Source organism: Scophthalmus maximus, chromosome 2 (assembly GCF_022379125.1).
Source record: "Scophthalmus maximus strain ysfricsl-2021 chromosome 2, ASM2237912v1, whole genome shotgun sequence".
NCBI lineage: Eukaryota > Metazoa > Chordata > Actinopteri > Pleuronectiformes > Scophthalmidae > Scophthalmus > Scophthalmus maximus.
The window spans coordinates 9,692,449-9,717,041 of record NC_061516.1 but is presented as its reverse complement, the minus strand read 5'-3'; the positions used below and the strand labels follow the sequence as shown (position 1 = coordinate 9,717,041).

At 40.7% G+C, this 24,593-nt stretch overlaps 1 protein-coding gene across 1 annotated transcript in view; it reads right to left on the bottom strand.

Annotated features, from left to right (window-relative positions):
* Positions 1 to 24,593, bottom strand: part of cxadr (CXADR Ig-like cell adhesion molecule) — a 41,070-nt gene that overhangs the window by 14,535 nt on the left and 1,942 nt on the right. The gene's annotated exons all lie outside the window — the stretch shown is intronic.

Here is a 24,593-nt window from a genome sequence, read left to right as displayed (position 1 = left end):
TGAAGCTGGAGTTTGGAGCTGGAATATTTTGCTGTATTAAGCACCCTACCCCGCAGGGCGCACTTTGCAAGCTAAGAAAAAAAGAATTCCTGCATGCCTGCTTCACCTCATACAACTCTACCCTAGGAGAAAACACTGACTTGTAATATAATTTATCAATTAACCTGGACCCAGATAAGTGGCAGGAACTTGATGGATGCTCATCGCTGCACCTGTGTGATGTATTGAAATGCTCTGTGCTTGGCAGCATGTAAGTTAAGGATTTCCATCTTCGACTAGTTATAACCTTACTGTGCTATAGACTGGCAGGAGGTAGCGTAGCAGTCCGAGTAACTTAAGCCTTATGGCAGCGCCTGTGAATTCAGTGCATTTATATGTAGTTTGAAACCGCGATTATATTCAGCTTAAGGCAATGCCCCGGTTTCTCAAACGCCATGTAAACACCTCACCCCGGCTAATGTGGGAGTTCTCATACCCCAGTTAACAGACCTAGATAACTTCTTTAATAACCGGGGTATTCTTGCATGTATACACCTTAACCGGGGTAAACTCGGGTCACGCATCCACGCATGCTCTGTAGGTTGTAACTTCCCCACCCCACTTGCAGTAAGAAACAGAGCAAAAAACAACAGCAAAGTGTACAACACTGAAAACACGTCCATGTTCTCCCCGCTTTCAAATTTGTTGTGATTTTGACAAAAGTCAACCAGGAAAAAAAGCCTTATTTCGACCAGTTGTACGTTGGTAGAGTGCCACCTACTGTACCGGAGGAAGAGTAACTCTCATCATTCTTTCCATCTTTCCATGCTCATGTAAAAGGGGAGAACTGGCATAACCTGTTTATTACTTAACGTTAAACTTAAAGTTACTGCTGTGCATGTAAACGCAGGGTGACCCAGGGCCTACGCTTCTAAGCAGTGCTTTCTTTTTTGAATGAACAGAATCCAATGCTTTTCAAAGCTTTTCAAGAATCAAAATCCCCTTTACTGGCCAGGTATGTGCTCACATACAAGTAGTTTGACTATGATTTTGTTAAATATTCAGACCTAGCGGCTACTGGAGAGCTGAGAGCATCGCTGACTAGGGCTTTAACAAGTGGTGGGATACACACGTGTAATCTTGGGCAGACGTATACTACTTCAGACAGCGCACGCTGTTAGAATCTCCATAACCTTTATTTGATTAGGTCATTTCATCCAGAACAAAATCTCTTTTTAAAGACAGATCTGAGAACAACTGACTGAAAAAACCCCCAAAGCATTTTACATACAAAGAACATAAAAAAGATAAAATCACCTACAACAGCAAACACATCACAGACACCACTAAGAAAATAGCAGACTGAAGTTACCAGCATTAGACAGTTGAGTGTGCGTGCAACTAAACCTTTCTCAAAAAACTTTATCTCTGTCATACGTGGTTTATCAATGTAGCTCCTGACATTCTGAATATGAATATCAAATTACTCTACCCAACATGACTGTTGATAACACCCACCCAGTCATTTCATCAGGAAGAAAAACATCTACACACTGTTAATTAATCCACAGTATTTTAGAAGTGCAACATTTCAGCCAGAAGAATCTTACCAGGCAAAATGTGTCATATTTTTCACGCTTCTTTTTTTAAACTCAAGCTCAAGACTCGGCAGCAGAAACGGTCTTTCATTTAATTGTTCTGAAGTGTATTTTTTTTATGAAGTCAACGGTTTGTTCATCCTGAAACCAAATGAGCTAAACGTCAGCAGTAATAGTTGGCTGCACGAGCGCGCACGCACACACACAGGCCTAACATTCAGTCTCAAAGCACCTCTGTGATTAATAATTGCTTACACGGTTTATACTTGCGTTGTGATGCATGACGATGCTAATTGTCAGCGGTGTAAAAAAAATCACTTGCAAAAGACCAAAGATTGTAAACACACAAGGCTTTTTTGGTGATGAAAAATTCTTTTGTCCGCATCAAAATGCTGTTCAGTGTTTTAATTCTTGGAATGTCAGTGATAAAGTCAACATGGTTGTATCTTGTCTGATAAGCAAAGCACCACTTAAAATATGCATAATGTAAATCACACGGTGAGTAGCATAGCTTAGTGGAAGGAATGGTGATAGTAATGAAGAAAAACTGTGGCCTGTCACCAAACTGAAATGGACTCTTAAGCATTTATTCTTAGAACGAATAAACATAATTTCCTGGTGACATCAACTGGGTTAAGATTCTCCATTCAATAAGAGATTTAAGCCCCGGCAAGGAACACAGTCCATAGAGAATGGAGTTGTCACATGCTGCCGCGACACATTAAAACCCTTTCGACAGCCTGCCACCTTCCAGTCAGTGGGGGAGGGTGGGAGAAGAGCTTTAACACACACACACGAATAAAAATACCATAATATGTTGATGCTAAAAGGTGCTGTACTGTATATGTGCTGCAAGCATTTATAACATCGCGCAGATGACAACCAACACATGTAAATGAAATTTTCTGCTGATAAAAAGGATTTTTACTTCTTCAAAAAAAACCCACAGCATTTGCGTAATCTACATCTGGATCTAATTTGGCTGCTTTTCCACTGACAGATAGAGCTGCCTCTCATGTGCAACTGTAAGGGGTGAAACAGAAGCAAAACCTGGCATCTGTAAACTCTTTGTCAACAGGAAAAATGAACCCATTTTCACTTCTTGTAAAAGGTTTTTCTGGTTTTTTTTTTGCCAAAAAGTTTTCCATAAAAGACAAACAAATGTGAGTACATGCATCTATTCAGACAAAAAGGGATCTAAAGCAATGTTAAAGTGCATTATGTAGTGTAGAGGGTTGCAGCTTCTTCTGTCCTCTAACTAGAGATATATATGAAAATTAACATCACGGTTATAGTGTCCAAAATGATCACGGTTATCAGTATTATTATGGTATATATAAAATATGATGAAAATGTTCAAAAGGTACTGATATATAAACCTTCAAAAGAACGGCTCATCGTTCTTTTTTCCTTGAAAAAGATCCATCTTGTGCAGAGATGTGCCTGTGTTTGATTCTACTTTACAGCATAACTACCATGAAACAATCAGATTTTACAATAAAACAAAACCGACCTACGGCTCTCTATTTGGAAACTGAAAGTGTGTGTGTCTGCTCACGTCAAGGGGAGTGGGTGGATTAGGACAGATGAGACTGAATAAAAAGAACGTCTCCCAGGCGCGAATCGTTCATTAGCGATTTTTTTTCTGCATGTTCTGCAGACAGGATAGCCACCTTCTATCAACTGTCCTTAAGCACTTTTGTAAACGCCAAAATATGCCCATACTACTGGTACGTTGTCACCGCCTTCTGCCATGCATAACAAACCCACGTTGCATGCTGCTCCTGTGCGCCTGCGTCCGTGAGAGCTAGACGGTATTTACTGTGGTAATCAACCGCGGTTTTAATGATTATTAAGATTTGAAACGGTAGAACTAGTGGTCGGGAATTTCACCGATGGTTAGTTCTACCGTTAAACGTCGGGAATTTCACCGTGGTTTACTGTGAAACCAGTGACCGTTTCATCCCTACCTCTAACCCACCTGACCACTACCTTTGTTTTACTAATATGACAACCTCACATAAATTGCACCACTTTTAACGTACAGTCTGTCTGACCAAGATCAAGGTGAAAAGCAGGCTATGGATGGAAATGATGGAAATAAAAAAATATATTCCTTTCGTGGTATGATTAGACAGCTAATTGTGTGAGGGAAGTTTCCAGATCCTGTCCCCTCAGGTTATAGATGGTGTAAGCTACAGGTTGGGGTCCCTGCCTCATATCATATCCATCAGCTCCGTTTCAGCCGCAAACCACAGTCTAAGCTCTGAGCTGTGACAGAAGACTGAGTGAAAATACACTGCACTAGTTTAAACACACACACACAGTGACAATCTCAGTCACACCCACTATTGCTGAAGCTCGGAGGCTGTAAGCATTTGGTCTGGTCACAAAAGAAAAAGCATAGTTTCATTCCCTGTCCCCCCCACGGTGCTGCAGCTGGTCGTTTCGGCCCACAGATTATGACAGATGCCCTTGATGGGAGCGATCCATCGCCTTCAGCAGGAGCAAGAGAAACGGGGAGCAATATAGAGAAAACTGATATGTGTGTCCATCACTGTCAAAGCAGATACACAGCACGGTATCTGCATGACGGAAAGCTGTGTCAATTCATCGAGCACTTATAGAAGCCAAGGGTATTTTTCAAAGTTGCTTAGAAAGTGGAGAAAATTGCATTCGGGGAGAAAAAGAACGTATTCAGCTGAAACAGTTTATCAGAGGGACTGTGTTCTGTGACAGGTAATAAGGGACACTGTCTGATGTACCTCTTAAATCAATGACAGACCTGTCAGGCCTTAGGCAGCAATCGTTTAAAGTACAGTTCAGCCAGAGGCCTTTTTCATGGAGTCCCACACTAATGCAAAAAAAAGTGCCTATTCAAACAGATTTGTTTGCTTATGCTTATGAGCGTGTCTGGCTAACGGCTCAGGGGACAGCAGTGCCTGATAAGAAGTATTTAAATACCACAAGTGTACTGTAAGGTTAAATTCTCCTTCTAATCAACAGACAGCAATATCTAAACCTGCTTCATCCAGCTAATGGAAGTATAAACTCAAGTAGAGGATCTGTGTTATTACAAGTCACAGTAAATCTGGATTCTACAGCAATGAAGGAAAGACAATGTTAAAGGCCCTGAAAAGGAAAACCTATTTTCTCAGTCATCTTCTTCTTACTCCAGGCAGCTGGATCTGACAAGATATAGACGTTTTCTGCTCAGGTTGGAGCTGCTGTGCTTATTCCTCATTTGACATTTCTGTATCTGTCTTTGTGTCGTCGCTTTTGTCACGGGTTTAATGTGGGTGGGGCTCGTTTGTAAAAACAGGATGTGCATCTATCGGAGTTTCAACATTTGACTCAAAATGATTTTAACAGATCAACTCACAATAAATAGAAATAAATATGCAGACAGACAGAAAGATAGATAGATAGATAGTGTGTTATATTACAGACATTATAACTGTGTGAAATGTATCGCATGTTTTCTGGTGCTTTTAGAGTCAAATCCTCCAGACTCATTCTACCAATATCAATAAGATACATGTTCTGACCCTCATCATCCTTAGCAATAAAAGACATTGCGTCACATATTTATGCTTCATCCACAGGCACCCAGATGGCAACCCTTTCAGTGAAATGCAAATCACTATAATGGAGATCAGTAAAAAAAAATCTCTTCAATCATTTTAATAAAAGCCCTTTAAACAGGGGCCTGTAAACAGTTGCGCAAAAAAGGAAACAAGTCCTCAAGATTATTTGGCCACATGGGCCCAGTCAAATCAGTGGAGGACATTTAAACTGTATGTAACATATGGAATAAATGCCAAAGAAATAACGAAAACTTGAAAGTTGAAAGTGACACAAGGACCGATGTAGAGCTTTAAAGAAATAACGAAAACTTGAAAGTTGAAAGTGACACAAGGACCGATGTAGAGCTTTAAAGAAATAACGAAAACTTGAAAGTTGAAAGTGACACAAGGACCGATGTAGAGCTTTAGTTGACAATTGATTAGAATATCAACAGAGACATCTCAGGAGTCATTGAATCAATTTATTAATTTTCAAAATATTTCTTTTTATTAATAAGTGTTTAAAAACTGTTTAAAACTCAACTAAACACAAATGTCATCAAATGTTTTTAAAAACCCTGGTTGGTTGATAGAAGAACTCTTTAGATCAGTGAGAAGGGCACAGAATCAACAAAAAATAAAAGAATCATATTAACTTTGACAGGTAAAACATTATGCATCTAGACGTAAAAACAAGAGCTTTTAGATGACTGTTGCTCCGAGCAAACCCCATGATTGGAGGATTTCATCATAACCGGCTGTGCGAAAAAGTCTCCCCTTCCACTATCTGCTCAAAGTGGAATAACACAAACAACGCTGTTCGCTCAAAAAGGCTGCTCACAGTGTTAATCGGTAACTAAAAGCTAACAGCACAGATGCACATGAAAGTGTGTGAACAATGGAGCACGTGACACGGAGCAGAAATGATCTCACCGAGCTCCAAAGTCTCAGTGAGAGTGCACTCCATATAATCACTGGCTTAGATTGGGTGAGCGAAATTCCTTATTTGGAGTAATGACACCAGAGCAAAAGTAAACTGTCTCTCTACCTCAAAAGGTACAATTGGCTGATAAGAGAGACCATCATTACAGTGCAAAGAAAACATTGAAAAATTGCTGCTGGTAAATGCAGTCATGCGTGTACAACAGAAACACGCTGTCTGCTGTAGTAAGAATGTGTGTGCTACTGTGTATGAGTACATGTGTGTGTGCATGTAGTAGACACACGTGGTTACACACATGTACACAGTGGGGGAGGGCACGCTGGCTAATTAAAAAGTCTGTCTTAATATCTATTCATGACTGCCAGGGTCTCTCCGAGTGTCTCACTCCCTCCAGCCTCCACCATTCTGTTTGACACAGCACATCCCAGTGGGGTTACTGGGAATGAGCAAGAGGAATTTAGGGTGTCAGCGCCCTCCACCCCACACACCCACTGCCACTCACTGACCATCCCCCCCACCATCACCTCTATGCCCCCCTCTGCCGGTCCTCCTCCTCCTCTCTAACACACCCATGATTGTAGAATGCCTGTCCTCTAGGCCTCCAATTCTCTCCAGTCCTGCTGATTGTAACCCCACCACCCATCCCCTCCACCTTTGTTGGCATACAATGGGGAGCGAATCCTGTCTCCTGGCAACCAATCCCTTCGGAGGTTGCTGTGGTGCTTAAGAGACGGAGGTTTGTGGAAGTGAACAAACTCAAGCGCCAATCTGTCATGGTGAGGCATCTTTATAAACACCCATGTGGTTCCTTTACAAATAATCACTGTAAAAACAGGCACGGTTGGAACACAGTTTTTTAGGATTTTATGTGCAAGATATGAGTATTATTAATAACATGAAACCGGTGTAACCTGCAAGGCTGAAATCATTATGCACATCCTGAAAATAAAGGTTATCTCACTCAGCTATGGCCCATCAGAATTGACGTGCTTAATCAACACAAAACAATCTCAATATGGATCACTGGAATGTCTTTTTTGTTGTTGTTGTTCATTTAAAATGATTGAGTCAACCTGCCTCTCTGTGGTGTTATGGTGACACACTTATCAGATGACCTCAAACCTAGTTTTGCATTTCTATACTGAAATGAACATACCTATCGGTGGAAATGTTTACAAATACCAATATATCTATGAGGAGCATCAATTGGTCCACTGTGGCTTTACTCTGCAGCGAAGAACGATTAGATTCTTAATGACACGTACGTGGATTCCTGAGCATAGACACCGTTCACACAGAAGCCATTTGTCAGCAGTCTTTGAGAAGAGACATGAGGTTTTAAGCTGTGCTTCGGTAGAGCGCAATAAAACCCTGACACCAGAAGACAGGTTGACAAGCTCCCAACCTTTGTGCTAGCCAAGCTAAAGACCATGGGAGCGATGGCAGTGGTCATCGCAGATGATAAGCCTCTTTTTCTGCTCTTTGACCTTAAAGAGCATCATTGGGAGTCAAGTCTTAAAAAGCCAAGTCTTACCATGGGGAGAGGAAGGCAGCAGCAGCAGCTATTTTAAGCTCACAAGGCAACAACAGTGACAACAAAAAGCTCAGCTAGGTAAAAGAGGTAAATTGCACTGGGATTTATCTCCATTTACCTCCTTTTAAAGGTTTGTGAGTCTTTAACATAGTAACACTTGCATTAGGGCTGGTGAAGGCCTTGGTAGCAGTGAAAGCATTTATCTAGTATTTTGGTCTAGTGTTAAGTTGTTTCATGCAAATAGATATGAACAAAGAAAATTATAAGCGTGTGTGTGTGTGTGTGTGTGTGTGTGTGTGTGTGGCACGCAGGGTAAATGGATGAGAACACCATATTGTGCTAATGTGTATGTATGTATTTACATACATTTACATGAATGTAAATACATACATGTAAATACATGTATGTATATACAAATACATACATGTAAATACATGTTGTTCTCATTAACAACACTGCAAGTGGAAATATTTTTAGTTTAGTGCTGCTCAAAAAAGCCATACCCACGCCCAATATAACAATTATGAAAAAAGAAATGGACGAAACAAACAGAAAAACAAAAATGACAGCGCTTCTGAATACTGTGGCACTTTTCCCTGGATGTGCAATGATGGTGGGATGAACACTAGCGATTCATTATGTTAAAATTGCAGTCTGGGGGCTTTGGAATGAGCAAATTAAAAGGCACAGACACTGTCCCCCATCATAAACAGCCATGCAAAACCCCTGTGACCAAGCTGAAGAACATCAATTATTTCAGGCACAGCAGAGGATATAACTTCATAACTTGGTTGCAGCTAAAAAAGGAGGCTCTGGATGCTCGCCCCAGTGCCCCTGCTGAAACTATTCAATTTAAAGCAATGTGGGTGCCCTGAGAGTGAGCCCGGCGCGGTTTATTTAATGTTGCGGAGGGATGGGGACTGTTGAACCATACTGATTGTGCTGTAACACAGCATGAAAGCTCCACTTGCCACACAGAGCTGCCATCAATTCTCAGTGCGGATGACCTAAAGGCTGTTTTGACATAATTGAACATTAAATGATGAAGGGGTGACGAATGACAGGCACTTTACTCGGCCGCCTGAGCATTTGACAGCCTAGACGAGCCTATTGGGATGGAGTTAATGCCATAGCTGTGAAGGTCTACAGAAACCAATTGCTGCACGAATCCATGAACATAAACAGTTACACTGACAATAGCTGATGTAGTTGCTTAATTATGAAAGTCTGGTAATCCTGGTATTTTTCTATATAAAATAATTACTGCCTCCCTGTTGCTGCTATAATATAGTCCTTAATAAATCATTAAAAGGGAGGATGTTATTATATTTTCTATGGATTCCAATCAGATTATTAATTCCACCATCGGTCGGTTAAAAGCCAGGGAATAAAAGAACTACAGAAAGGACAGAAGGGAGAGAGGAGGGGGAGATAGGAAGGACAAATTCACACTGGCTTGATCCTTAACAGTCAGTTAATCAAAAAGGTCGAGTCAAAGACTCTGAAGTCATGGCCCTGGGATTTTGTACTTGGTATTTGCATTATGCATTACCATCTATAAAGGCTCAAGTGTGAATTCAACCAGCTGCTCGTCTAACCTCTCTGCCTCCATGAACTGTTCTACAGCCAGACCCAAACCACTAAAAATAACCCTGGCCAACTAACTGAATCCCTGCCTCCCTCTGTCCCCCCATCCCTGTGAGAGGAGGCAAATTTATCTAGAGCACACAGAAGAGTCATATAAGAACACCCAGTGTCTTTGAGACCTGTAGAAACACATACATGCAGACACACACACACACACACACACACACACACACACACACACACACACACACACACACACACACACACACACACACACACACACACACACACACACACACACACACACACACACACACACACACACACACACACACACACACACACACACACACAATATACATATACAGGGCTTGTGTCCTTGAGGATTTGTTGAAGCCCTGGGACAGTGAGCTGGAGACAAAAAATATGGGAACTGGTTGTGCCATAAAGCTGATAGGCAGGATGCCAGTCCAAGGAGCATTGAACTGATAGCCAGCTGATAAACATCCACATGGGAAACAAGATAATGTGTGCCAATATAGTCATTTTGAGGAGGAAATGAAAACAGAAAGCCCATAAAAGAGGACAAAGGTACGGAAAATGGTGCGTGTCAGAGATACATTGGTGTGTCTTGTTTGAAAAAAACAAACATTCCGCTCTGTAGGAGTAGGTGTGACACATGGGAAGCTGACACATGTAACAGCTGGAGTATTTACTTCAGTCAGATATGCCAGTAATTACAAAATCATGTCCTCCTCACTGTGCAGGGAAAACAAAAAATTCTGAAAATTCCTGTGAGCAATTACTGAACACGTGAAAGCAGTTAGCCCGACTTGAGAGAAATGGTGAAACGTAGGAATATGCCTCACAAATACACACGTGCGTTTGTGTCTCTTTTGTCATTTAATCGTCATTACAGGAGAAGGTGGAGGTTTTAAATCAATCATCAGTCCGACTTTAAGGCAGAAAGTGCGAGATAGCAGTTAAATTATTGTTGGCCAAACATTAGCCCCTCAACATCTGCTGTCAGCATGTATTTTATATGCAGATTTGATCTAATTGTGACACAGCTTTTGGATTTTTAACTTCACTTTTTACTTGCACATTAGACTACTTTCAGTCTGACCTGCCAGAATATAGTGGTTGACACTGCCTGTTTAATAATAATCTGCATGAATTGGAGACGCCCTGCAGTCACTTGTTGATTTGATGACAGACATGTCTAGGTGGTTTGGGAAATCGAGCCAAACCGTTGCATTTAGTACAGTGGCCTTATCTAATATTTTTATTTCATCCAATCACAACATGATCACCCAGAACACATGAAGAATGTTTTTTTTAATAAATATTGAATTTTTCTGAAAGTACATAACAAATGAGAATTCGGTACGGCTGTTCAAAGACGTACTGTTTATTAAAGGCAGGTATTTGTGTTCTTCTCTTCCAGCAGGTCACTATGTACCAAACAAATGAAAGCCAGATGTCTCAGTGGGGTGTAGTCGTGGGGTGTCTCTACTCCTGACACAGGGGTTTTTATGCACAGAGGGGGAGGCAGCCACGCTGCAGCCTATCCTATCCCCCATCCCCCAAAACAAATAAAGTGTCTGATACAGACCAGGCCCCTGCCGGCGCCCCAGCCCAGCCTTTGTCCGGGCCCCAGGGCACAATGCCAACTATGATCAGGAGGCAGCATCGCTGATCAAACACTGAGACACAAGTGCAGCAGAGTGCAGCTACTTCATGCAGACTGTTGATTGACTGTCACAGACTGGATTTCATTGGGGTTTTTAGAGAACATACATCCTCACATTCACATTTGTGTTTTATGGGACAAGCTATAAAATTGCGAGTATAAGCGAAAAATAAGCGAGTATACAGAAAAAAATAAAGGTTTCCCACAAGTACGCTTAATCATGTCCGTTTAAAGTCATCACACCGGTCGAAACACAGGGCTAAGACGTACTGTGTTTAGGGATTAGACGTCTTTTCTGCAGCTCCGAACAAACGTTAGCAGTAAGGGATTTTTATTAAAATTCTGGAGGGGAATCAACTTCACATTTCTAGAGTTCAGACATTTTATCTGTTCAGTCTGCAGTGGGCTGGATGTCTCAGTGTAGCATATTCACTGAAACAACTTGGGCGGTGAGAAGAACGAGAACGAAGGCAAGTTTCGTCAGATTTGCTTTTCTCAGCAATAAGAGACTACTACCTCATGGCATCTGAAACAAATCACTGACACTTACAACTCTGGCACTTTGTGCTCAGTCAACTGAGGGTTTATTTTTACTCAAGTATGAAAAGGGCCAAGGTAAATCTGATTGCATATATATACACAAAAAAGTAAACACCTATGGAGAGGTAAAGACTCTTATGACACACAGCCAAACCACTAAAAGGATTAAGGTTCAAGGCCAGACTGCAGACAGTTCACAGGCATGTATAAAATATCAGGAATTCAAACACAGATGCCTCCCAATGAATTCCTGAGTTCCTCCCTTGTTCTTTCAGATGGCATACTTTAAAAGTTAAAGCCTGAGCACTATTGGAAATCACTCACTCCCCCCTAAGTTTGCCGGTCAAAAAATAGAAGAAGAAGCAGAGATTCCTTTACCTCGGGTACAGATGATTTTCTCAGGTTTTGTGTAGGTTACACAGGGCCTACTCCCGCAGATTAAAGTATTACCTCGGCCTATGTGAGATTTGCACAGTATTTCCCATGTAGTAAAGGCCTGTATTGTTGTCGGCTCGACTGGCTGGGAGACAGTCAATTAGTCTGCCCTGCTCATGCCATTTTCTCTAGATTCTCATCTATAATTACCTCCCCCGCCTTAAGGACATTGCATGATGGTGGTGTTCTGGACATTGCTGGAAAATACAAAGTCCTATATATGTTTTATGGCCAGAGTGTGCTGTGAACGGCTACAGGACCAACACGGCTCATTTCATTAAAAACACTGCTGCTGAAAGCTGCCTGAGGCAGAAATGGTGTATTGACAAAGTACTTTGTAATAACTGCTAATACGTCAATTCCTTTTCAAATGCATTTTGTAACATCCCTTCTCACTAAACCCTCTCATCCTGTCCAAAGGACTCTCCACCAGCCAGAGTGTGAAAGTGTAACAACACAGACAGCCCGTTCCTGTCCTCTGTGTGGGGGAGTCACTACAGCAGGACATCAAGATAAGGCCGCTGTTAAAAGATAACAAGATGGATAATCCTTTTTCTTTTCTCTCTTTATTTTCTCCCCTTTGTACAGTGAGTGAAACAGGTCTGATGTAACAAAGCTGGGGTCTCTTCTCCACTCAGAGGTTCTGTGAGGCAGGTGTAGTGAAAGCACCTGAGTGCTGAGCCCTGTAGGAAGCTGCAGGCAAAGACTGTCAGTTGTTGTTACAGCTTAACCGAGACCGCTGGGCTTATTCGTGTCTCCAGCTCGCATTTGCAGCCTAGACATGAGGAAAGCGCTCAAAACCACTACTCTAGTCTAGTCTACATACACGGTTAAGTGACAGGACACGTTTGGGAATGTTAAAAATAACTCCACAGCACTAGTTCAGCTTTCCTGCACAAGAGCCAGTCCTTCAGTGACATAGAATGATGGTATTTTTTCTCCATGTTGTGTTCTTAAACTGTGCATGAGATGAAGCCTGCCATACTCACAATGGAGTGGAGAGTCTGGACAGCAGAGATAAAAGCGTCATCAAAAAGGGCAGAGCTCAGATTTGAAGGGATTCCAGATTCTTGGAGTTTTGCTTTGCAGCGAGTAAACAGTTTTAACCCCGACAGTCTCCCTAGGCTAATTAGATCCATCTCCACAACACAAGTAAAAAGAATCTTGGAGACCTGATTACTGCAAACTCCAGAAGAAAACATTAAACACATTGCACATAGACAAACATTATAGTACGTTATCCCCACATTAAATTGGACTCAACAGCGTGAAATTGCTTCTGAATCAAAGACCAGCAGCTGTACTATTTTGTAAAGCTGTTGCTAGGGATCCAATGAGGAGCCCAACCACCCCAGTTAAAAACATCTTTCATCAAAGATTTCAGTTTTTAATAGAGCTCAACAGTGACCGCCCACTTCTTGAACAGCTCCAGTTCCGGAAGTGAATTTTCCATTCATTTACTCAATTGACGTTTCATAAAATCCTTGTATAAAAATTTTAAGCCAGAAACCAAGCCAATAAGCTACGAGATGAATTGTTACCATAATACATTTTATTTGGTGCAAAAGAAAAATTGGAAAATGGAAAAAAAGGCAAAGGTACAAGATTGTGTACCTAATTGAGAGTGAAGGAACCACTCTTCCCATAAACCATTGAGAATGCATTTCCAGCTACTTCCAACCGACAGTTTAGCTTCTTCTTGAATTTCACCTTCATCATTATTATAGTGTTTATATTGTTATATAGTGTTGGGGGTTGCATCATCCGAGGTTCAGAGTTCCGGGTACAATGGAACGCAGCATCACTAGCCGACATGAAGATCGCGGGTGTAGTAAACATGTCCATGGTAACAACGAGCTCCACCAGTCAGAGACGTAGATGTTACTCTTTAGGATTGTGGGTAGTGTAGAACTTCTCAATGACATTTCTCAAAAAAATGTTCTTCTTAAAACGAGGTTGATATCATACAGAATCAAAATGTTGATAAAGAATATGAATGGGTTTTTCACTTCCGAACCCTTGCTGTTGAGCTTTATGATGACAGCTTCAAGAAAAAAGTCAACATGCACTTCTCTTCAACAGGGGTTGAATTGCAATGTTAGTAATCCCTTCTTAGATTTTCCTCTAAGTGAAGTGGAATCAGAGCTGAGTCAAGTCGAAAGTTGTACAGCTTAAGATTTGATTTATGCTTGATATGGTGAAACCTGTGCATCTGAATTCAACATGAATACGGGTTACAAGCATTGTTAACACTTACTGCCAGTAACAGTTACCATTGTGTTGTCGGTCCAAGCAAAGAAATCAGAGGTCTTAGTTTTTACCATTGTTGTTCCTTGTTCAGTATTTCCTACAACTAAGAAACCCACTGCAGTGTAGACAGTTTGCTTCCTTTTCCTCTTCTAATGAGGCAGTAAAAAAACTCATCTGGACTGAGATTGTTTTCATTACAAAATTAAAATGTATTAAAGTGGAAGTAGCAGCAGTTAGCAGCTACTTCGTCAGAAATACAACAGGAGAGCAGCTATTGTATCAATTTCCATGGACAAAATAAGTCAGTTAATAATTGGCTTTTTCCCCCAAAATGCCATGAGCAACCGCAATTTGAAGCGATACACTGCTCCAGTAGAAAAAGTTGGTTATCTTGGAGAGAAAGTGGAGGTGTGTCTGTCATCTACATCTCTTCATGTAATGGTTCACTGTGGCTCCAAACTGTTCCATTATTCAACCACTGATGAAAACATGCAGAAACAATTTTCTTTCTTTTTTTAAAAATTTGCACAGCGCTAAGTTCAGTGACAAACACACAACAAAGTGTAGTATTTTGCAGGTTGAATGCTTCTAATGTGAAGCACCGGCAGCAGTTCTGTTTACATTGGCAGTAAATTGGCTCAGCTCTGATACAAATAAAAAGAGTGAAGAGCAAGAAGTAAGGTTGATATCAATGAGATAAAACTGCATCACTGTATTCCTGTGGATCCACCACACTTATGGTTGACAAACTGAATACTACTCAGGCATTACCAATGAATCTATGATTGTACTTTTTAGAACTATTATTATAATAAGTAAATACAATGGATAGCAACTTCACATAAAAAACCTGACCATGAATTAGGTTTTTAAAAAATTGGAAATGTTCAAAAATGTCACCTTATTCCCAGGAAAGAAAACTGAATTTTAAGACGAGCAATAAAAGCAAGTTTAACATTTTTACCATTTTATTTCTTGAATTATCAGGAAGTATGACTACTACACCTTCTACGTGTAAAGTTGCCTTCACATGTAGAATATCTTCTAACAATATCTTAACATATTTGGCCAAAATGGAATATATATTCCTAAACATTTTCTATTTCAAAATTCCAGACTTTTTTCAGCCTCAAATTTTCTTTTTCTCTGTAGATTTGTTTTTAGATCAGAGTACAAATAGCTAGATGTTTATTAAGTAAAATTTAAAATTCAACTGTTAACATATCACATTCTGACTGTGTCTGCTATTATGTTGCACTTCATACACAGAAAGTCACAGTTTCTCCGGAATTATATTGAAATATTGACTGGGACTGATTCTCAAATTAAAAGATTGATATTTAAACTCAGTAATTCAGGGTAAATTTGTATCTTATCATCAACAGGAGACACAGTACAAAGTAACTAGGTATCACAAGGATAATCTAAATAATGCCCGGTTGATAGGAACTACTTTTCTTTCTGCCGGTCATAGACATATGTGAACTACGGCTCTTTAGATACCGTAGTGACAGTGGCAGGCACAGAGTATGTGTTGCTACGGCTACGTTTATCACTGACCTTGGGAAAATTATTCACTAGAGTAGAGAGAATTTGAGACGGCTCGTTCTTATTCTAAAATCTTTGGATTCACCTATGTTTAGACTTCAGCCTGGAAACATTTTCTATACTCTCTTTTCTTTTTTCTATACTTATCCAGACCTGGAAATTACTAAAATCAAATGACATACTTTTCCACATTGTGTAGGAATCCTGATAATGACATCTTAAGAAGATTCTGCTAAGGTCATCTGGCAGTTGGGTGTTTAGTGGATGTAGCAAAGTCCTTTTACCGGGAAACTGCCATACTAGCCAGCTCCCCGGTGGCTCTAATGACATCTAAAAAGGTCTGACCCCTGAGTTGTCTAGACAGCAAGCCAAACACTGCTTATAGGTCATCCTGGATCAGGTTGACAATACATAATCTCAGTGAAAGTGAATGGGGCACTGCACAACAACTGTTGACCATAAGTGGCATGACTTGTACAAGAAAATATAAAAACAACAGATTTTTCTGTATTGGCAGAAAATCTGTTGTTAAAAATATATCAAAACAGACAACCTGAGAGTAAATGTATTGTGATGATGTTCATGCTTGTCTCGAAAAATTTCTTGACTGATGCAACTAACCGAGTCTTACATTGGTGTTGATTAACTTAGATCGAGGTGGAGTCAATCCAACAAATATCTCTCACACTGGATTATATGACAGAAGGATTATCAGGGACTTATGTCCACACAAAAGTCATGTCATTCTCACAAAGCCTTTAAAGCTCTTGAGCTGTTACGGTTCTACCCGGCAAGTGTTTGTAGCAAATTAATAAGAGTTGGAGGCAAGAGCCTTTTTGATAGAAAAAATCCCACATGACATTAGCTATGAATTTACGTGCGTTTCCATCAACTGGTTTGGAGCGAATAAACTATACCAGTTCCGTCAGAAAATGGTGCTATAGGCTACGTAGGCTACCGTAACATGGCTGTAATATAACAGCAGAAGAAGTAGAGGTTGCAAACCGAAAACAAAACAACAGTTGCCTTGGCAGTTTACCGATGCGACATGCCGTATGCTTGGCAATGGAGAGAGGAAACATGGGGAGAGGTCTGCAGGAGTTACTTTCAACTGAGCAATTACCCTAGTACTTTCAATTCAGTTAGTTTTAGTAATTTGTAACACTGTCTGGAGCATTTTGTGCATTAACTGTTTTGGGGAATTAGGGAAAGATTTTTTTTAATTATGCGGTCTCCACCAACTTTTTATAAAGGGATACTTCAAATTGCACATAAAAATAGGTCATGGGGAACATAGCCTGTGTAGCTAGCTACAGGCTCTTCTTATGTGTCCACGGTCGTTAATCTACAACTCTTGCCACTGAGTTGTGTTAAAGCATTAACCGTCTCTGATAAATCATCTCGCAATAGATAGATCTCCTGTCCCAGAGGGATTAAATGCAGAGCTGATGCTCCTCCACCTTGTGAGAGGAATTGGTCTCTGTGACTGCAGCTATGACTGAGATGGGATGGGGGGGGGGGGTTTACACTCCTCCTTCCAATTATCAGCCACTCAGAGAAAGTCAGTCAGCCTGCCAGCCAACCACGCGGCTGTGTGTGTCCATGAATTATACATGTGCTCCATTAAGACACTTAACAGCTGGTTCTTTTGGAACTTACCAGCAACAACTGCAGCTCGGTGGCCCCTGTGTGCTGCTTATTAAAACAGCAGCACTAGTGATTAAGGTTGTGCAGTAATGTGTGCTCTGACCATCATAAACCAGCCAGTCACAGAGCTATTTTCAGTTCAATCTCATCTCTCTGGCGGGCGACTGGGCCGGCTGCAGATTTCCTCACATGGTGGCGAGGTGCACTACAGTAATTAAATGTGTGTTGCTGCTTGCTGACCTTGCTGTGGTTCAGGCGTTGAGCCTTTCCTATGCCCAACTGCAGCAGATGTCCTGGTCATCATACATATAGGTCCAGCGCTGAATAGGCAGTGTTTTAACTGTTGTATTTGTGTTCAGGGGGTTAGTACGTTTTTTGTTTTAGTTATGGAAATGTTCCAGCCATTGCGTTGTGTCTGTCCTTGATCGCCATTGTAGATTTGTGCTCCACTCTTGGACTTCTCCCAACCTACCTTAACACACAATTAAAAGCAGTCGGGCTGACTATTTTGAGAAGGAGAACAGTGCCTGTACAACAGAGTTCATTTAGGTATGGGAATTTAAAGATATATTCTCATCCAAATGTTAATTTTTGCATGTTCAAGATATCAAGAGTGGAGTGGTATATTTTTCGAGTTGAGTTTTACCTACCAGTATTTATTACAGTGCATTAGGATAGAAAAGGAAAAGAAAACATGCACACACAATGAAGAGGCTGCGTACACACAGTGAACCAGGTGAAGTTAAAGTAAAATCTTAGTCAAGGTGACAACAACTGAATATAAATAAAAGAGATTGTCCCATCTGCTTTGTCAGCAATTGTTGTTTTACTCAACCACAGCATGCTTGTAAAGGTAAGCTTGAGTAAACTGTTATAGACAAGCTAAAGTGAAAGCTGTCTGTATTAAGTCTGTTTATTAATTTGCCACAAATCTTAAAATGGGGAAAACGTATCAACGTGTCAGACACAAACCAACAGCAGAGGGAGGACTTATATTGATTCATGTATGTGTTCAGAGCTCCTAGAATTTCACTCAGTATTTTGATGTCAGGAATATTATATCTGTTACACTGACATTAGATTTTTTTACCAGTGAGATATTCAGTATATACGTTATAGTGACTTTGCTCATTATCTTTTTGATAATGATCACCACCAGACAGCACCTAAGCCCTTTGAAAATCCAGAGAAAACCCTGACTGCAATGACCCGATTCCCCCATGGGAAAAGGTTTCATCAAATCTAATCTCATGTAATGCCTTTTCATTTTTCGTGTTTACTTTGCATTCATATTTTCAAAGGAGTTAGGAGCCACTTTGTAAATATGCTGCAGCCTGCATGTGAAGCAGCAGCTTCTCTTTTCTGTATATCTTCACACACCTGAAAACACACCAACAGCATCTTTCATCATTCAACACTGTCATTAATCCATAACACAGAAATTCAGAGATTCACTGAATGATGTATATATAATGCAAAGAAGTTGTCACAAATATAGAGAGCATACATTCAAATCTACATTTAATATTTGTGTTTGTTACAGAGTCAAACCTGTGAGGATTGGCACTGCAGGCTCTGGCTTCAGTTTAGCTTAAGACTGATTATGAGGCAACAAATGTTACAAGAAATGGGATTTTCTGGTTCTAATTCTGTGTCGCTTTGTATCTGTATTCTTAACACTCCTAACAAGATTCCGCATGCGTCGTGAATTTTCACTACCCCGTCGCTTTAATATAATTCTTAAATCTATAATACAATCAAAACACACTCACATTTTGTTCATGGTAATGGCCATTTTTTATAAAAATCCTTTTTCTTCTATACACAGGAGTTATTAGCATGTAAATATTATTTGACTTGATGATTAAACATCGACATACTAAAACAGACAGAGACTGACTTGAGTTTCAGCACCACACGGAGCAAACTCGAGTGGGACTGAATCAAGAAAGGAGATTTTTACAGACATTTGTCTGCCTTTCCCACCGTACCCGCACTCGACAATGTGTAATGATTTTCAATAAGATAGGTGTGCTAAAAATGGCTCATTCAACAGCTGCTTTACCCCCTTCCTCCCCGCCCCCCCCCCCAAAAAAAAAATCACACCACCTTCTGCTTATGTTGTTGTTTTTCTGAGCCATAATATATTTGCAGATTGGACACACAATTAACTCTAATGTTCTTAGAGGGTGGGGGCTTACTGCTGGAGGACAAAATACAATCATCTTCCCACAACTCAGCTCTTTGTAAGACAATGTCCGGACATACTGTAAGCTGATAATAATGTGACATGCACAACACAATATGCAGTGGTTATCATCAAAATGATGCATCCACTGGAAGTCAGACCTGGCAACAAAGGATTCATTGTCAGAGTAAATTGACAGGTCTGTTTTACACGAGACAGTGATTATTTTTCCTGATATATATATATAAGGAAATATATTTACACTCTACTCACACACTAAGCTTAATTCTGTAACCCTGCACACGATGGGTGATTTAACAGTGGTTAAATCGTGTAAAGCTGAGCTGACACCTAGCTAGCAGGTAGGAAATGACAGACTGCACACAAGCACCTGCAGGTGCAGCACCCTGGGGACCTGCTTGCCACAATGTGTATCATCACAGTAAGACGGCCCGCTCAGATGCCGTGAGAGTATTATGCAAAATAACCAGAATACACGAAGGGCGGAAAAAAACATCCAAAGTTCAAGCAAGTGGAAGAACCAGAAGTGGAGGAGTGCTTTAGAGACCGGAGTGAAGGCTCTGGAATATTTTGTAGCTCCATTCAACAGGCAAAGCACAGAGTAGGCTACTGTATAACATCTATGTCTCAGAATGTGGATATTGTAGCACACATTTTACCTACGCCAAGCAGGTAATGTTTTCACCCTTGTCCATTTGTTTGTTTGTTGAATTTTGAATTATGCAAAAACCACAGTGGACTTCCACATCCTGCATGGTGGAAGGCCGAGACATGGGAATTTAATACAATTTGGCCTGGATCTGGACAAAGGGATTTTTATCACTTTCTTTATCATTGCGAGATACGGTGGTTTGTTTGTTTCTGGATATTTCAACAGATTTCCTGGGGAATAATTCATGGATCTTGATGAAAAAAAAAATAATATTTAGGGGACTGACATCTATGAGGGCAATTTGGTGGGGATCCAAACAAAAAATCTGGATCTAACGGATTAGAATGTGGTTTCATAAGAGGACTGTTGGGCCTTGGTGGAGTAATGTGCTCTACTGAGAGGCATTCTGATTGGCATTTGTTTTATGCTGCTTTATGCCACTATAACTGAATATAGAATCAATCTTTTCAATCCAGCATTAAAAATCTGAAATTCACACATTTTTTATCACTGCTGTGAGTCTTCATTTAAAGCATGTTCATGAAATTGGTGTGCTTTAAGTGTGGCAGCGACTTCCTTTTGAACAGTTAATGATTTCCAGTAGCAGTTTTCCAAAAATATTCATGCAGCAGTTTGTAACAAAATCCGTCACAACATGGTGTGCTGCATCTTCTCCCGCCTCCATGACATTTATCTACAGAGAAATGGAATTCTGGCAATGCTCATTTGAGATACATGAAAACCCTCATCACCACGGTGAACACATTATTTCTCTTAGAGCCTATGATTCCTCATTAGGAGCAGAGGGCGTTGTGGGCGCTGCAGAGCTGGGCATCAAGTGGCTAAATGATGAATGCGCTACCACCCCACCACTGTGACACAGTGATGATGACCGATTGGAGTCAGGAAAGCGGGGGAAATCAGCACCGCTGTGACCTTGTTTTAAATGATACGTTACATACGCAGTAGATGGAACATCTCTCCTTCAGTACAATCTCTGTTCAACTTGTATTACAAGCATTTCAGCCGCCATGCTAAAGATGTCAGAGGAGTACTGTCATTTCTGAACTGTGTACTATGAGTCTTGTAAATATTGTTTGATATACGATACATAAATATGAACTCTTTTTATTTGACCTCAACAATAGTGTATTTTTGCGACTATGTGCGTGTTTTTTGACATAGGAATGAATGTCCAGCAAGTCTAACTGCTTCTATCCTCTCATCTGTTCTCGTTGTATGATTAATCAATTACTGGTTTGGTCGATAAAATATCAGACAATAGGGATTTTTAATATTTTTCTAAAGGCACCGTGTCTTCAAATTGCTTGTTTTGTCTGGGCCAAAACTCAAGTCTAAACTTCCGATAACATTTCTCTGAGCAGCAACACAAGTCGTGTAGGACTTGCACACACAACGACCAATAGGCTTAAACTGCAAGCTCTCATGTATCAAAAATGGTCATAAAATGTTGATAATATTGTTTATCGCATTCATATCTGGGACAATTTATTGTGCATCGTGTTGTTATCATGACTATTTGTTTAAATTCTCAAAAACAGTTCATTGGTGAAGCAAGACTAAAAAGATCTCTAGTTCCTAGAGGCTTTCATGTACTATGTTGTCATTGTCCAAGGGCTAAAAGTAAGATAAAGATTCTGTGCCTGGAATTAGCGATACTGTGGTGGTATAAGATGTTAAAAACAAAGTTTTAGGAGCAGTAGGCTACAAGCCAGATGGACGACAACTTCAGGAAAAAATCTAATCTGATCATTTCTAAATGTGAATCCTCAAGTTGAACTGTCACGTTCAACGAAACTATCGTCTAGTAATTGTATCCAAGTCCAAGCACAACTTTCAAAGCCATAAAGGAAATCCAGAAAACCTATTTCAAACTTTTCCACTTCTTGATCCTCTAGTGATAGCACAGCTGGATAATCAGAAAACCACAAAAAAAATATTTTAACACCCGATTCTAAAATACTGGCCTTGAAAAAATATTTGTAATTCGGTAATTGCCAGTAGCAAATTTTCTTATTGTGCTATTGTAATTGCCAGAGACCCCCACCCCCACTCTCCCAAACAAGCAAACTGACCAATACACGTCATCCCCTCGGTCCAACATATGCACTAAAACATGATATTTTAGAACTTATTATTGCTTGTGACATATAGGCAAAACCACTCGAGAGCAAAGCGTATTGGGTAATGTAGCACATAACTTGCATGCCTCTGGGATGCTGTCAGTAGGTCAATATTGTGGCCAAACTATTATATAAGTTGGAAGAGTAAAAAAACTTGAGATATCTTTCAATATAATATTGACTTTATGACAAAGGGGCTAAATCAATTCTTCCCACAAGAATGCTTGGCAGCAGACCAGACGGCAGTTTTACTCCCAACCGCTGAGAGAGGAATGAGCTCTGAATACAGAGAGGCTGCGTTGCTATTAAAAGCGCTCAGAAACAAGCACCGCTATTAATCATTTTCACTGATTCTCAAGCAGGCAGCAATTTGTTCATTCAGTAATTCAGACATGTAATGGACGAAGGGAAGCGTGGAGAGCTAGGGTAATGTGGCGAGGTAAAGGCAGGATCAGCGTTTCACACTCCTATAAAAGGTGAACAGGAATTGGCACAGGGCTTGTACAGGCCTGGCATTCTAAAATATTAACGTCCAGGGCTGTGAATATTCATGCGCAGTTGTCCCCGTCATGAGATTGTAGAGGACACCGCAGTGTCCCAGGAGTGTAATTCGATTCTACGTGTTCCTCCTTCATTTCCAAGGACGGGGGCTCCAGGCAGAGCGGGTGCCTGTTTGGTTACAGGTAAAGCTGCAACATGTGGCAGCCAACAAAAGTCAAGTAGTGACACTGGACTGTTGGGTCATAGCAAGGTAATGTAAATTCAATCCTTACCATGAGCTCAAAAATCAAGGTCACAATTTATTTTATTTTTATTTTCCCGTGCAGATTTATTTTACATTTTACTAGGGTCAATTTACAACTAACCTTGGGGTTATTTGTGAACACCACTTAACAAGCTGATCTTTTTGAACCTATTTTTGAGCCCATGCATTACTGTCTCTGAGGGGCCAACAACAATGGTCATTCCTCCAACCATCTCTGTGGTTGTCACCACACATTGTAAAAGTGAGAATAGTTGTTCCCCCAATAAGAGCTACTCATAAAACGTCAGTTATGTCAAGATATTCAATACACCTGCAACAGCTATTGTGCCGTAAAACAGGACCTAGTACATACATGGAAAAAGAGGGGGGAGGGAAGCTTTGTAGAGTCTCTCTCTCTCTCTCTCTCTCTCTCTCTCTCTGTCTCTCTCTCTGTGTCTCTGTCTCTCTCTCTCTCTCTCTCTGTGTCTCTCTCTCTCTCTCTCTGTCTCTCTCTCTCTCTCTGTGTCTCTCTCTCTCTCTGTGTCTGTGTCTGTTTTCAAAAGGTAACTAAGCAACCAGTCCCTGCCAGGACCTTTGGTTGCAGGCTTATCAGGTAACTGCTTTCTGCGCCTGCTCCTGGTTTCACCAGGTTTCTGTTTATCTTGGACAACTGGCTTCACTCTTGAATCCAAAACGGGCCGGAGTGGAACCACCAGGGCAGGTCCTGCAGCACTGTAGCAGGGAAAATGAAATGTCAGGTCCCACGCGAGGACCCCAACAGGAATAAAGCACTGCTGAATGGAAATCGAGAGGGTGTCTGATGAGAAAGGGAATAAGTGGACAGACAGTGCCAACGACAGCATCTCATGACAGACAACTAATGATATAGATCGCTACACTGCGTGCGGTGTGACACCCATGGCCTCAAACTAAATATTTATCCAATGTTGTTATCTCACGTTATTTTATGATGACCTGGAAAAACAATCCCCTATCAAATAATGACTGCGTGACAAGCGAAATGATGACCAAATTTCAGTTCATTTTATCACGTGAAGCCTGAAGTAATATCATCTGCACTTTAATAGACCCTTAATCCTCAGCACTGGTATCATTTGAAGGATTTTGTATATCCCACATACAATTTTATTATTTTTTTCAATATTTTACAATGAATGTAGTGCCTTGTCAACAAATGGAGCAAATAAAATGGGGCAGGAAGACCCTACTTGTTATGTTACCATTTAAGAGAGGTAAGCACATCACTGCGTATTTCCAAGCCATGATAAAAGAATGCTACGAGTCTGGCAGATACTGTTCTTGTCTGCTGAAGTGGAATAGCGGCCAAATGACGAGGCCGGGATGCCATCAGGATGGTAATGAGCCCAAACTAGTGTACACAACAATGTGAGTCACGAGACAAAAGAGGGCTAACAACACACTCTCTAAACCTAAGATTACACTCCCTGGCCCAGCGTTTTACATGGAGAGATGAAGATTCCAAAACAAGGCGCTTCTTCATT